The sequence below is a fragment of the Capra hircus genome, chromosome 19 (assembly GCF_001704415.2).
Source record: "Capra hircus breed San Clemente chromosome 19, ASM170441v1, whole genome shotgun sequence".
In the NCBI taxonomy this organism is placed as follows: Eukaryota; Metazoa; Chordata; class Mammalia; order Artiodactyla; family Bovidae; genus Capra; species Capra hircus.
Genome location: NC_030826.1, coordinates 33,823,677 through 33,836,484, shown reverse-complemented (window position 1 = coordinate 33,836,484; position 12,808 = coordinate 33,823,677). Strand labels below are relative to the sequence as shown.

At 53.2% G+C, this 12,808-nt stretch overlaps 1 protein-coding gene across 8 annotated transcripts in view; it reads left to right on the top strand.

Moving 5' to 3' along the window:
- The window catches only part of EPN2 (epsin 2), a 53,401-nt gene continuing 41,382 nt past the window's right edge, over window positions 790-12,808 (top strand). For 2 of the 8 annotated variants that reach the window (XM_018064750.1, XM_018064748.1), the window contains exon 1: window positions 790-956. The gene's annotated coding sequence lies outside the window, so the exon portion shown is untranslated. Of the gene's footprint in view, window positions 957-1,516; window positions 1,538-12,808 lie in introns of those variants that run through there. The other 6 variants (XM_018064752.1, XM_018064751.1, XM_018064755.1 and 3 more) reach the window with 4 other exon arrangements.

Sequence of the window (12,808 nt, the reverse complement as noted above, 5' to 3'; positions counted from 1 at the left end):
CCAGGGGGGTCTATAAGCCCCTGACGGGAGGAGGGTGAATCCAGTACCCCACCTTCTTAGGGTCACAATGCCATTAGCAGCCTAGCAAAGCATCTGCACCATCCTCAGAATAATTTTCAGGTGTGTTTTACTGAAGTAGAATGCATACGTTAAAGTGAGACATCTGTAGCATACATCAGTGAATTTTCACCAAGGGTAACACTCGTACCCCAGCATCCAGCGCCCCTGCACAACCACCCACCCCCACCATCCGGTTCCACCTCCCAGACTTGGTAATGTTTACAAGCGCACACTGCGAGGGGTAGCGTGTTTGAGCTTCGGCTGGGGGTTCTGGGCGTGTGTGTGAAGGAGGAGAGGGTGTGTGGACCTGTGGGACGTGCCTGGGATGTGGGGGGATTTGTGGGGTCTGAGTGAAGGTGGCCGTGTGCGTGGGTTCAGGGGTGAATTTGCCACGGTTTGTGCAGTGGTGTGGGGTCGTTGGCACGCGTGCGTAGGTTTTGGGCGTTGTTTAGAGTATTGGAGCGTGGGTTTTGGGGTGTGGTGGGAAGGCTGGGTAGTCTATGTGGGGTCGTGGGTACCCCAGGGAGGTCGCGAGGTCAGAGAAAGTGAAGCTTGGGCAGGTTGGGACCCTGGCCCACGGGCGCGGGGCGGGGCCAGACGGCAGGGGGCGGGGCCGTGCGGGACTTGGGCCGGGCGGAAGGGCGGGCCCTCGGGGCACAGGGCGGGGCCAGACGGCAGGGGGCGGGGCCTTTCGGGACCTGGGCCGGGCGGAGGGGAGGGGCCGGCGGGTGCGCGCACGCAGCCGGCGCGCCCCCTCCCGGCCGCCATGTTGGCTGGTGTGTGGGTGTCAAACCGAGCTGGAAGCGGCTGCGACTCTTCGGGCTCCAGTCGCTCCCGCCTCCTCAGCTCTGCTGGCGGCCGCAGTCGCGCACCCGGGTCGGCCCGGAGGAGCGCAGGTGAGCCGGGGCCTCGGGGCTCGGGGGCCGGAGCGGACCGAGGGCGCGGACCCTGCCCCTCCCCAGAGCGCCCCCAGAAAACAGCTCCCCCCACCACCTCCCAGAGTATGCACCCCTCAGTCCCAGCCGGGTCTCCACCTCAGGCGGGATCCTCTCTTACCCAACAGGCCCCGCCCTACGGGCTGGAGCACGGCCCCTCCTCGTCTGGGTCCTCATTCCTCTGCAGGGACCCCCCCCCCCAACCACCGCCTTCCCCTCAGGGAGCTCTTCCTTCGGTATCCTCGGAGCACCGGGCTTCCCGCGCCCGCCGCAGCTCCGGGAGCCCGTCCAGGCCTCGCCGTCCACCTTTCCTCTGGACCCACCCTGGCCCTCCTCCCCGGGCCGGGCGCCCCCGCCCTCGTCCAGGTGCCGGCCGCCCCGCTCTGGGCCGCCGCGGGCCCCCTCCCTTCCGCAGGGACCGGGCTCGCCCTCCCTACCCCACGGCACAGCGGGGACGGGGGCGGCGGAGCCAGACTCCAGCTGCCTTTTGTTCCGCGTGGGATGGAGAGACCCCGCCCGGCGGTCCTGCCGGGCTGGTCTAGGTGGGTGAAGGGGTGCGTGGGGCCGCCTCTTCCAGGGGACCCTTCGTCTCTCTCCCCGTGGGGCGGCTCCCGGGAGCCCAGCGCCTTGGGAGAGGCCGGCCCTTCCAAGAGGAGTCCGTGCCAACAGGTTTTTGTTTGCAACCCGGAGTTGGCCCGGTGGCTTTGCGGGGGGGAGGGGAGAGGACAGCTCGCTCTCCCCAGAAATCCCGGCAGGGGCCTGTGGGAACCCATTCCTCCGCCCATGGGCTCTGTCTGGGGCCCTTCGCCCTTTAGCTGCCCTGGGGACGCGTCGGAGCCTGTGCTGGAAGGAGGATGGGTTTAACCACCTTTAGGGTTCAGATGGGGAAACTGAGGCCCAGAGAGAGGCACTGGGTCATGCGGTGATGCAGCGTCGGAACTAGAAGCTTGGACTCGGGGCGCTCTCTGGGATATTTTAGAATTTTTTTTAGAGAGAGATTCAGGGTTATCCCTCTCCTCTTTTTAACATTCACTAAGAACTTAAACAGAAAAAGGTGAGAAGTAGGAGTTGTTCCTTTCCACCTCCAGGCGGAGCTTAAAATGATTGAAAAAGGTGAATTTTAATTTTTAATTGTCCTTGCCCTCTTCCAATTATGTAAGATAATGAAGATTTGGCGGAAAACTTGTGCAGTTTGTAGCTCTAGATACGGATGTTAGGTGCTAACTGATCGTGTGCTGAATCCTGCGCGGCAGGGATTGAATTTGCACTGATAATTAAGTTTTCATCTGTATTTAAATTAACATCCAAAGGGCCTACAGGTTGTTCCTGAGTGGTGCTCATTCCAGCAATTGTGTTTGGGACAAGTGATTGTGTCAGAGAGTCTGCCAGGATCTTCTCATTTCTTATTTATCTGCATTAAAAAAAAATCTGTACTGTATTTTTACATTTTTAAAGCTTTTTTGCTTCTTTAGTTTTACTATTGGGTCAGTCATTCTTAGCAGTCTTACTGCGTTTTTCTTTTGTAGGCACTGGATGAGTTGCATGCATGCTCAGTTGCTCACTTGTTTCCAGCCCTTTGTGACCCCATGGACCCCTTTGCTCCTCTGTCCATGGAGTTTTCCAGGCAAGAATACTGGAGTGGGTTGCCATTTCCTTCTCCAGGGGATTTTCCCGACCCAGGGATTGAACCTGGGTCTCCTGCATTGGCAGGCAGATTCTTTAACACGGAGCCACCAGGGAAGCCCACTGGATGAGTTGTTCAGTTGCTAAGTCGTGTCCTACTTTTTTCGACCCCATGGACTACAGCAGGCCAGGCTGTTCTTCACTGTCCTGGATGAGTTACTGGCCGTTGAAGAGTTTGTTAAAGTGCTGATTAGAGTGAGGCATGATCCAGGACTGCATCCCGCCAGCCCCCTGGCCTGGAGCGTGTCTGGTTTGTGCTGTGGGGTGTACTGATCTCGGTTTACACAGGCTTCTTGCCTCCCTGCACCTAGCGGATGGGGCGCTCTGGGCAGACCTCTCTCCCAGCAGGGTGTGTGACTCCAAGCATGTGCCTGAGGTGTGAAGAAATGTAAGGCTCGCATGATGAAAGCTAGCATGGTGTGTACAGTCTTGAAAAATGCCCCATCCTCTATGGAAATCCTCTCTGGAAACGCAGGTGACTCTCTGTGTAACTGTTTTCCATGACAAGACGTGGGTTTCCTGAGTGTTTGGATTCTGATCAGAGCCCTGCAAAAATAGTTGAGAATTACTTGTGATGCTGATTTATTTAATTTTTTAAATATTTATTTGGCTACACCAGGTGTTAGTTATGACATGCGGGATCTAGTTCCCTGACCAGGGATGGAACCCAGGCCCCCTGCATTGGGAGCGTGGAGTCTTAGCCACTGGACTACCAGGGAAGTCTCTGATTTATTTCAATGGCTTGGCTTTTCCTGAATCTAAGGAGTGGGCATTTATTATAATAATAATAATTATTGTTTCGATTTCATTAGGAAGAGTGGCAGCATTCAGTTCTTTGTGGCCTGAAATGTTAAAGGATTTTCACTCACAGGGCTGCTGTTGTCACTTTCTAGGGAAGCACCTTTAAGTTTTCAAAGCTCTCTGGCAGCTGTTTTTCCCCTTCCCCAGAACCTTCTTGGTGAATTGGTGGGTGTGGAGGATTGTGGCTGTTGTTTCATGGCTGAGGATCTGTTGACCCTGAGCCTTGGAGAAATCAAAGGGCTTGGATTTGGGAGATTGAGAAGCTGTTGTTTCATGGCTGAGGATCTACTGACTCTGAGCCTTGGAGAAATCAAAGGGCTTGGATTTAGGAGATTGAGGTTGGGAAGGATGTGAGGAATTATCTAGTCCTACCCCGCTTTTGTCTGCTGGGCTCTCGGTTCAAGCATTCTACTTAAACAGGTTTTCCAGGATTTCCCTGTTGCTCTTGTGGTTGAGAACCTGCTTTGCAAGGCAGAGGATGTCTGATCCCTGGTCGGTGAACTAAGGGCCCATGTGCTGCAGAGCAACTTAGCCCATGTGCCACAACTGAGACCAGATGCAGCCAAATAATATTTTTTAAAAAAGATTTTCATCCAGTGTAGCATGAAATGTGAGTAAGGAGTCCTGGGCGGTGGGCAGCAGGGAACAAGCTTATCCATCCCTACTGCAGGATCCACGGTCTGTCTTGTTCTTGCCAGAACTGCTGTGTTGGTCCAGCAGTCCTGTGCCAGTCAAGGGGGTGTTATCCCCCTTCTACAGATGAGGAAACTGAGGCCCAAGAGAGTAAGTCTTGTGCTCAAGGTCATGCAGCCAGTAGGTGATGGGGCTGAATTTAGACAGGTGTGTTGACTCCCCAGATGTTCTGATGCCTTAATCTCATGTGAGAAACAGTCCTGGGGTGAAAAGACTTGTTCTAAGCCCATCTGCGAGTTGGTGGAGGACCAGATACCATGGGGCGACCTGATTATCAGGATTACTGAGGTGGGAGAGAGTACGTTTGGCTTTGCCAGATGCATTGTGAAATGTCTGTTTGTCTCCATCTGTTGAGTTTTTGAAAATTGACAAGCTTTCTGATAAGTTCCTCAGTGGAATTTTCTTTGGTCTTAATTAAGTTTGTTCAAGGTGTCTAAAAATAGACGCTTAGAAAAACAAACACAGTGAAGTAAGTGTCCATGCGGCTGAGAGGGTGTGTTGAGTAGCCTCTGTCCACAGGCTTGTTTGACCGCACCTACCTTCCAGATTCTTGATGGCTTGAAATGCAAAGTTGTTCCAGCAGACTCTTGTTGAACATATTTCCCCTCTGTCTTCACATCCACATGCAATACAGGGGTTGCCACCCATCCTGAGTGGAAAAACAGGCCCAGAGAGATTAAGTAACCTTTGAGGAGCTGACCCAGCCAGGAGTCAAACCCAGGCCTCTGTGGTTCCCAAAACCGGGTGCTTCCTACTCCACCAGCCCCTGCAGAACACCCCACATGATGAGTGCTCATTTCTGTTATAGGACACACTTGTGACCTGAAAACGGCCACGTTTATTTAGAGGGCTGGGAACTGTAAGCGAGGAGATGTATGTCTTTTTCCTGACTTTAGTGTCTGTGAAGGCACTGAGGTTTGAATGGACCGTTTGAACTGATAGAGGCCGAATTTCGGCTTTGGATTTAGAGAACGGCCTGGCTCTTTTGAGCAGATCCTCAGGACTGTTACGATCCCCTGCGTGCATGGGATTCTTTCTGGTGACTCAGCCCGGCGCACCCAGGTGCTGGGGCTGCATTGTGCCTTCCTGCGGGCCCTGATCTGGGTGGAGCGCGCCAGCCCTCTGGAGAAAGAGCAGGCAGCCGTGTCCCTTACCTGGTTGAAGTGGTGGTTGGAACTGTGCACAGAGGCTGTCAGGGAAGGGACCCCGTCCGCTTCCCGGCGCATGGATCATGAATGGAGCCGGGAGAATCAGGCTCAGCTTGAGTGTTGACTGACCATTCAGGCTGATGCATGATATTGGTTTAAAAGCATCTATAATTCATCACTTCTGAGTGCAGGCTTCATCCTTCCTGTCACTCGCACCTCTTAAGGAAGAGTAAGCTTCACAGAACAGGGCTCCGTAGCTGAGGACACCAAATGGCACAGACAGTTTGGCTACAGAGGCCATGCGACAGCTTTGGAATCAGGTGTGGGTACAGATTGGCCTCCTGGCTGGATGGCTTTGGGCACTTCAGTCACTGAGCTTTGCTTTCCTTGTCTCTGAAGAGGCCAGTAATAACCACTGCAGATAGAGGAGTGGTCTTCCTCGGCCACTGGTGCATATTAACATCGCTCAGAGGGCAGAGTGGGCCCTGCGCCCAGAGTTTCTGACCCAATGGATCTGGAGTGAGGCCTGAAAATGGGCTTTTTCAGCCAGTTACTAGATGTTCTCTGATGCTGCTGGTTCTGGGGCCAGATTGGGAATGTAGGCCCACAGGACAGACGGGAAGGCCAGTGAGGAGTCTGCACTGGCTGGCTGTGCCAGAGAGTCCCCAGCAGTAGGTCCTTGCTGCTTCCCAAGTGCTCTGAGTGAGATGGTGGCATGACACTTGGGAAGGGAATTTGGTTTCTCAAAGTGATGTTTTCACTTGTTCTTACGTGATTGTAATTTGACCTGGTCACAGCACGATGACTCTGTGGGTTAGTCAGGATGTTGTCCTTAACGAAGGGAACGTAGACGTAAGTGCTGTTCGAAGAGGCAGTTTAAGTCCAGAATCCTGTTTGAAAAGCTGGTTCTTTATTCCCACACATCAAGCAAGATGTTCGCTGTCAAGGCTCTTGAGAAAGGCAGCTGAGAAAGGGCAGGGGGCGTGGCATTGAACAGGAGCAAACTCCCACGGGGCTGTTGGGGGTGGCCTCTGGGGTTAATGGAAGTTGCTCCTCCTTCCAGCAGTTCAGAGTGACTTCATAGTCTTTGGTGTTTACAGTTTGGAAGGAAAATTTTTTTTGCCTCCAGTAGTAATGATCAGCTTGTCCGTCAAAACCAGACACGTGGGTGTGTGTGAGCCCTGCCGATCTTTGAGTGTCTCCTTTGTGCCTGGCCCCGTGCGACTCCTTCCGTAGGGTGCAGGGATCCTCCAAGACCTCTCACTACTTCTCCTTTCGCCTGTGTGGAAACTTAAGTCTCCAAGGGGCTCAGCAGCTGACCTCAGGCCACACAGCTAGTCATTGCCCAGCTGATGTTTGCCGCCACCTGTGTTAGATTGAAAACCACAGTGTCTCCGTGGCCTCGCCCTGCAGCCGTCGCAGGTGTGCCCACTGCCTCACTGTGCCTCACAGCAGCCCGGCGGCATGCGCTTCACAGGGGAGCAGAGCTGGGGCTCGGAGGGGTCAGGCTTGCTCACGGGCACCCACCCGCTGCTGGCAGGACCTGAACCTCCCCTCCTTACCCAGAGGGGCAGAAGTCAATTCTGAGACCCAGAGCTGCCTGGGTGTGGAGAGCAGGGAGTAGAGCAGGAACCTGGGGGAAGCCTGACTGGAGTGGTGGGAGGAAGTCTGTGTGGCTGGTAACGGGTTTTGTGTTTGTAAAGCTGTACTAAAGAAATCACCCAAATTGCTCTTGGAGAGAAGGGGCTTTTTTCTTTTAACTCTGTGATCCTGAAACTCTGCACATTCGTTCTGTAAACATAGCACATGGGAGTTTAGGACTAAAAAATGGTCCTGTAATGCTTTTGGAAGTAATGATGCTAAAGCTGAAACTCCAGTACTTTGGCTACCTCATGCAAAGAGCTGACTTATTGGAAGAGACTCTGATGCTAGGGGAAATTGGGGGCAGGAGGAAAAGGGGACGACAGAGGATGAGATGGCGGGATGGCATCACCGACTCAATGGACTTGAGTTTGAGTGAAGTCCGGGAGTTGGGGATGGACGGGGAGGCCTGGCGTGCTGTGATTCTTGGGGTCGCAAAGAGTCAGACAAGACTGAGCGACTAAACTGAGCTGAATGCTGTTGTTAAAATGTGATCAAATTCATACCGAAAAACTTGGTAGTTTTAAAATGTTGCATATAAATAAAAATATGATGCTTCACCTTCCTCACTAGGCATTTCACACATGCCTTCTAGCACACGGGACATTTTTCTGGTCCTACCTCGCATGGGTGAGGAGGCTGGGGTGTGATCACTTTCCCAAGGTTTGAAAACTGCCTACGGCTCCCAAGCCAAGGGGTGAGATAAACAGCTATGTGTCAGTACCTGCCCTGTGCTCTTGGGAGGCCCTGGAGGTTTGGACTCGAGTTGGTTGTTTTGTAAACTCTCTAAGACTCTGGGGTGAATACATCCTGAGAGCTAAAGGTTGCTAGCTAGAGTCTGTCCCCTTCTCTGTGTCTGCCTCCCCCAAGGTCATGGCAATCAAGGAATGATAATGGGCTGAAAAGTTCACATTTTTACTTGAAAGTACGTCCTCCCTGAGTGCCTGTTTGATACCCAGAGCTGTCATGGGGTATATTGGGAAATGGATGATCAGAGAAATAGCTTTTAGGCCACTTTCTGAGAGGCAGTCAGTTGATGCAAAAGTATGGATGTCACCTTATGACCCAGCAATCCCACTGCTGGGCATACACACCGAGGAAACCAGAATTGAAAGAGACACATGTACCCCAATGTTCATCGCAGCACTGTTTATAATAGCCAGGACATGGAAACAACCTAGATGTCCATCAGCAGATGAATGGATAAGAAAGCTGTGGTACATATACACAATGGAGTATTACTCAGCCGTTAAAAAGAATTCATTTGAATCAGTTCTGATGAGATGGATGAAACTGGAGCCGATTATACAGAGTGAAGTAAGCCAGAAAGAAAAACACCAATACAGTATACTAACACATATATATGGAATTTAGAAAGATGGCAATGACAACCCTGTATGCAGACAGGAAAAAAGACACAGATGTGTATAACGGACTTTTGGACTCAGAGGGAGAGGGAGAGGGTGGGATGATTTGGGAGAATGGCATTCTAACATGTATACTATCATGTAAGAATTGAATCGCCAGTCTATGTCTGACGCAGGATACAGCATGCTTGGGGCTGGTGCACGGGGATGACCCACAGAGATGTTATGGGGAGGGAGGTGGGAGGGGGGTTCATGTTTGGGAACGCATGTAAGAATTAAAGATTTTAAAATTAAAAAAATAAAAAACTAAAAATAAATAAATAAATAAATAAAATTAAAAAAAAAAAAAGAAGTATGGATGTCAAGTCAGGGCGGTTCCATGACCATAGAGCCAATATCCGAGGGCAGCGTCAGTCTGCGGGAGTGCCGCACAAGGTCTCTGAGGTCAGAGCTGCGTATTTGTGAGAAGCCATGGCTCCCACCGCCACTAAAGAAAACTGTTAGTGAGGCAGAAGCTGGTGGTTTGTTAAGTTGTGATTTTGATTCTCCATTAGGAAATCAAAAGTGGAGAAAAGTCTGGAAGAGTCAGGGAGAAGACAGGATCACAGATGGACCTGGCTGGACAGGGAGCCAGAAGGCAGACGGGGGGCGGGTGCCTGGCAGGGGTGTGGTGTGCGTGTGGCGGGGCTATGGAAGCAGCCCTGCCAGGCGGATGCCTCCTGAGAGCAGGGAGCGCTGGGCGGCCACTGGCTCCAGTGTCGGGGCGCCCTCGGGCAGGGCCTGCAGCGTGGCTTAGTTCCTGTGGGTGAGGGCCTGGCCAAGCTGCCTTCACCAGACTGGATGGGTCCCAGTTCCAGAGCCAGCCCCAGGGTGTGTGTCAGGGTGGAGAGGCCGGAGTTCCACTCTGTGGAGGGGGCTCCTTGGGGCCTTCTTGCCACCTAGGAAGGTGGCTATCAATTCCCTCGGAGCCTGCAGTTCGTATTATTGGCTGCACCTGCAGGTCACATGGCCTGAAAGCTTTTCAGAATGCCTGTGATGGGGCTGTACCCTAGACCGTGGTGAGGGAGCCAGTCGTGTTTTCAGACGTGCTCTAGAGTACTCTGATGGTGTGTGTGGGCTGCGAAGCTGAACTGTGTGCTCAGGGAGCTCCCGGGAGTGTCAGGGATTGGGGTAGGGGGGTCGTCAAGGCTGAAGCCAGAGGGAGCCGGAAGCCTTTGCAGTCATGAGGTGTGGGGTGCTGGGACCCTGAGCTCCTGTCAGCTGCTGTGGATGGGCTGGGAGGGAGGGGGCAGGTTAGGGGAGTTGTGCCAGAGGAGGATGGCGGGTGACCACCTGGCTGCAGAGGTTTGCCGTTCAGTCACCCGGGGAAAGCGGGCTGGGTTAGCAGAGTCGGCAAGGTGAGAGCAGGAGGAGAGACTCTGGCCCAGCTGCTTGGTGACCTCCTTCAGCCTGGCTCTTAGCCATGTCAGTGCAGCTGACACCGCTGGGCCAGCCTGGAAGCCAGGTTCCTTCCTGCACCCCTAACTGTGATGACCACAGCAGACACTGCTTGTAAAACGTAGAACTATACTTCTGAAAAGGAATTATACTAGATAGCTGTAATTTAGAACTCCTTATTTAGGTAGATGCACTTTATTGACTAAAGGTCAGAAATAAGGTTTTACCTGGTGTATTTAACACATACCACAATATCATCATTTAAGGTATTACCAGAAAAAAATAGTTTTCAGTCCAGTTTATTCAGTTTTTAATGTTTACTGAACACACATGTGTTATATACTATAGGTTAGGAATACATACATGATAAGATGTAAGTTCCTAGGAGGGAAAGATTAGGAGGTTGTGATTAATATATACATACCACTATATATAAAATAGGGCTTCCCAGGTGGCACAGTGGTAAAGAATATGCCATCAGTGCAGGAGATGCAAGAGACGTGGGTTTAATCCCTGGGTCTGGAAGATCCCCTGGAGTAGGAAATGGCAACCTGCTCCAGTATTCTCGCTTGAAAAATTCCATGGACAGAGGAACCTGGCAGGCTACAGTCCGTGGGGTTGCAAAGAGTTAGACATAACTGAGCATGCACACACACACACACACAATATATATATATATCTATACATAAAATAGATAGCCAACAAGGACCTACTGTATAGCACAGGGAACAATACTCAGTATTTTGTAGTAACCTATAAGGGAGAATAATCTTCAAAAGTATACACACACACTACTGAGTCACTGTGCTGTGTATCTGAAATTAACACTGTGTTGTGAATCAGTGTTGTAAATACTCTAGTTTAAAAACAAAGGATGTAAATTCCTGCCTTTCAGCAGCTGATGGTCTGCAGAGAGCGGCTCCTGACGTGGAAGGTAGTGTCAACTCCAAGAGAGAGACGTTTAGAACGTGTGGGCAGACGCCTAGAATGAACTTGGGTGTCAGAGAGGAGATGGTACATAAGCAGAATCTTGAAGGAAAAGTGGGAGTTCTAGGGGGCAGAGGACCCCAAGCAGCAGGAACGGGCCATGAGAAGCCCTGGGTGAGACGTCAGGCTCGCTGAGCCGGGAGGGTGTGGAGGAGGCAGGCTGGGGCGTGTGCGGAGGCCCCCATCAGCCTGGAGTCCACCCTGGTTCTCATGTGGCTTTGGCGGCAGGGGGCACCCAGTGCTCCCCCTGACCTCTGATCTGAGCAGCTCTGCTCCCTCTGAGCCTGGGGAGCTGGAAAGAGCTCCTGTGAGAAGAGGTCCTCTGCTGTTTGAGACAGACTGAAGTGATGTCACTGCTGTGGTGTGTTGGGCACACCCCGGGGTGACTAGGAGCGGGTGCTGGAGGCTTCCCTGGGGACCTGGAATGCCCACACTCCTTTCTTTTGTCGCAGAAGGTGGGGCTGGAGGGGGCTCTCGGCTGCCCCTCCTCTCTGGGAAGCTGGTTCCTCAGATCTGGGCCGGGCGGGGCAGTGCTCCTGCCTAGTGAGCAGGTCCCTGGCGAGAGGACTCCTGACAGCCAAGCGGCTCTGTTCTCTAGAACCCCTGGAGCCCTGTGTGACGACATTGTCAGGGCGAAGGGTTGAGTTCTTAGCTCAGGGCATGTGTGAGCAGCTGCTGTGTGCCAGACTTGGAGCTGGGCACCCACCACGTGCACCAGGCAGAAGTGGTCTGTGGGCCCCATCCAGCCTGCTGGCGCTTTTTGTTTGGGTTGTTGGTGCCTCTCTTTCAAGATTGAACTTGGTTGCTGTATCGGTTTCCTATGGGTGCTGTAACCACCCGCACAGTGGCTTAAAGCAACAGGGTTCTGCAGGTCTAGTCCATGTGGCTCTTTGGGTGTAGGCAGGGCTGGCTCTTCTGGAGGCTCTGGGGAGCTCTGTCCCCTGCCTTCTCCAGCGCCTTGCCTCGAGGTCCCTCCTCTTCAGAGCCAGCAGCTATAGTCCTGTCCCTCTCCCACTGTGCCCTCTGACACGGCTTGCCTGCCTCCACTTGTACTTTAAGGTCCTTTGTGGTTACATGGAGCCCCTGGATAATCCAGGGTCCTCTTCCCTATTTTAAGGTCATCTGATTAGAGACCTTAATCGCATCTGCTGCTGTAATTCCCCTTTGCCACATAACCAGGATTAGGATGAGGGCATCTTTGGGAGGCCATTATTCGGTCTACCCCAGATGCCAACATGAAAATCAGGAGATCTTACATAGCAATCCAGACTTGCGGCTTCATTGACAAATCAGAATACTTGGCAGCCAGGGCCTGCCCCGTTGCCTGGCAACCCTGGGTCAGCGCCAGGGTCGGCGCCATCTCTGGATGGGGTTGCGTGCGCCAGCTCCTCACAGCCCCCACCCCTCCCGTGGTGTCCACTCACCTCCCTTCGTGGCCTGGGCCCTGCTCTGGGGACTCACGGCCTTCCACGGGGTGCTGTGGTGGCAGGTGTCTGCTCAGGGTGGCAGAGCTTCCTGCCTCCGTCTTCTGTGTCCCTATGAGACCCCCCTCCCTCCCCTGCAGACCTCTGTCCTCTCCATGCCTCCCTGCTGACCCAGGCTCCACGCTCCAGAGCCTCTCTGGTGCTCTTCTTGGGGGGGGGGGTGTTTTTCACCATAAGCTTGTCTCCTGTCCCTTCTTTCCATGCTGGTACCTTCCATCTTCCGTCTTGCATTGCGTCTGTGAGAAGCAAGTCTTTCTAGTGCACTGTTAGAGCAGTGCCCATCGAGTCAGGACCACACAGCAGCATTTTGTTGAACACCTGCTGTGTGCCACGTGCTCCCCTAGAGTCTCGGAATGCAGTGGGGGTGGGTGGAGGGAGATACCTGCCTTGCCTCCCCTGCACACCTAGTTCTGGAAGAGGGAGCAGGGACAGGTGAGCTGGCAGTTAGTTGCAGCATCAGCTCCTCCTGCCTCTCGGGAGGGAGGCTCTGGCAGCGTCCTGTTCCTGGTCCCTAGCCCAGAGGTGAGCTCCGTCTGGTGTGCCGGGGCTCTGGAAGAGGCACTTTGGTGACT